The sequence below is a fragment of the Rhinopithecus bieti genome, unplaced genomic scaffold (genome assembly GCF_001698545.2).
Source record: "Rhinopithecus bieti isolate Rb0 unplaced genomic scaffold, ASM169854v2 scaffold_12077, whole genome shotgun sequence".
Taxonomy (NCBI): domain Eukaryota; kingdom Metazoa; phylum Chordata; class Mammalia; order Primates; family Cercopithecidae; genus Rhinopithecus; species Rhinopithecus bieti.
Window position 1 is genome coordinate 405211 of NW_016807340.1, and position 2256 is coordinate 407466.

Genomic DNA, 2256 nt, shown 5'->3' on the forward strand with positions numbered 1-2256 from the left:
AGAGCGAGACTCCGTCTCAAAAATAATAATAATAATAATAATTATTTGATACTATAGTTGTAGATATGGAGTAAGAAATGAAAAACTAAGAAGAAAATGCCACTAAACATAATTGGTATAGCAACAGGACAGCAGGAAAAAAAATACTGTAATAAAATTGTCTCTTGAATACCAAGAAGAAATTCTAGTGCAAGCTTCAATACATTTCTTGTTTTTTCACTAGATATTTCTTTTACTTCTGCTCTTCATTGTTTTCCACATGTCATACTGGAGGATTGGTACAGCCTTTAAAACTTCATTGACAGGAGCAAATCCAGTATCCTCATTACTGTTGTATATGTCCCATGTGCCTGAACATAACACAGACTAGCTTCTCATTATGTAAACATTTATCATATGGATAAAGGGGACTCTCCGAATAGTAAAGCAACAGTTGAGAATTAACAAGTCACAAATCTGCATAGTTCTTTCCCACATAAAAAGTGTTGTGGTTCTAAGACCTAAAGGCGCTCCTTCTGTACTACCACAATCCTTCTGATTTCTTCTCAAAGGCACTCTAACCCATCAGATAGCCTGGCAGTTTCATTCTCATGAATATTTTAGCCATGAAAAAATTTAATAGGACACATATGAATCCAATGAATAGAAGAAGAAATCTATTGAGTTTTGGGATATTTGGTGCATTCGGTGGGTCCAGGATTATGAAATTTAAACCTCCCATTGTAAACAGGAAGCTGGATGCAAGTCTTTCCATAATATATTGTCCATTTACTCTGTAGGCCAAGAAAGCTACTGGCCTCTGATACCCATATTCATCAGTCATAGAGCCAACACTTGGAGTTTCAACAATAACATCATAAATGATTCCTCCAGTGATGAGGAAGTAAGACACCTTCACCAGAGCATACATAGTTATGGCCAATGGTATGTGCAGCCAGGGAGGCTTCTTCAGCTTCAGGTTGGGACATTTAAGTACTAAGAATGGGACACGGTACAAAGTCTCCATGTTGGTGGCAGCAAGCTATTTATTTATTTATTTATTTATTTTTCTTTATTTTTGTTTTTTGAGATGGAGTCTCACTCAGTCTCGCAGGGTGGAGTGCAGTGGCACGATCTTGGCTCACTGCAAGCTCCTCCTCCTGAGTTCACACCATTCTCCTGCCTCAGCCTCCCTAGCAGCTGGGACTACAGGTGCCCGCCACCACGCCTGGCTAATTTTTTGTATTTTTAGTGGAGACAGGGTTTCACTGTGCTAGCCAGGATGGTCTCGATCTCCTGACCTCATGATCTGCCTGCCTCGACCTCCCAAAGTGCTAGGATTACAGGCATAAGCCACTGTGCCCGGCCTACTATTTTTTATTTTTAAGACAAGGTCTTGCTGTGTCACCCAGGATGGAGCACAGTGATGTGATAACAGCTCACTGCAGCCTAGACCACCTGGGCTAAAGCCATCTTCCCATATCAGCTTTCCAAGTAGCTGGGACTACAGTTGCATGTCACCAGGCCAGCTAATTTTAAAAATTTTGGTAGATATAGAGTTTTGCCTGTTAAAAATTTCTTTCTTGGGCACAGCGCGGTGGCTCAAACCCTGAATCCAGCACTTTGGACGCGAGACGGGTGGATCACGAGGCTCCAGCGAGATGAGACCCATCCTGGCTAACCCAGTGAAACCCCATCTCTACTAAAAAAATACGAAAAACTAGCCGGGCGAGGTGGTGGGCGCCTGTAGTCCCAGCTACTCGGGAGGCTGAGGCAGGAGAATGGCGTCAACCCGGGAGGCGGAGCTTGCAGTGAGCTGAGATCCGGCCACTGCACTACAGCCTGGGCGACAGAGCGAGACTCCGTCTCAAAAAATATATATATATATATATTTCTTTCTTTTATCCTCTTATTTTACCTATATTATGCATTCTTTCACTTACTCAATAAATACTTATTGAGTACACACTATGTGTCAGGCAGTGTACTATACTGTCACTCTACTGTGATGATTTATGTGTCTCCCCCCTACTTGAACTTAAACTCCCTAGATACAGATTCCATTAAAATACAGTATTGAATGGGTGAATGGATGATGGATGGATGGATGGATGAATGGATAGATGGAGACTTTTGATGGTAGCTAACAAGATTCCTTACAAGCTCCAAAAAAAAATTTTTTTTTTTTGAGATAGTCTTGCTTTGTCACCCAGGCTGGAGTGCAGTGGCACGATCTCAGCTCACTGCAACATCCGCCTCCCAGGTTCAAGCAATTCC

General features: G+C 42.0%; 1 pseudogene; it reads right to left on the minus strand.

Annotated features, from left to right (window-relative positions):
• Positions 1 to 556: 556 nt before the first annotated feature.
• LOC108535370 (oligosaccharyltransferase complex subunit OSTC pseudogene) lies at positions 557 to 1015 on the minus strand (annotated as a pseudogene).
• Between the last annotated feature and the right edge of the window lie 1241 nt (positions 1016 to 2256).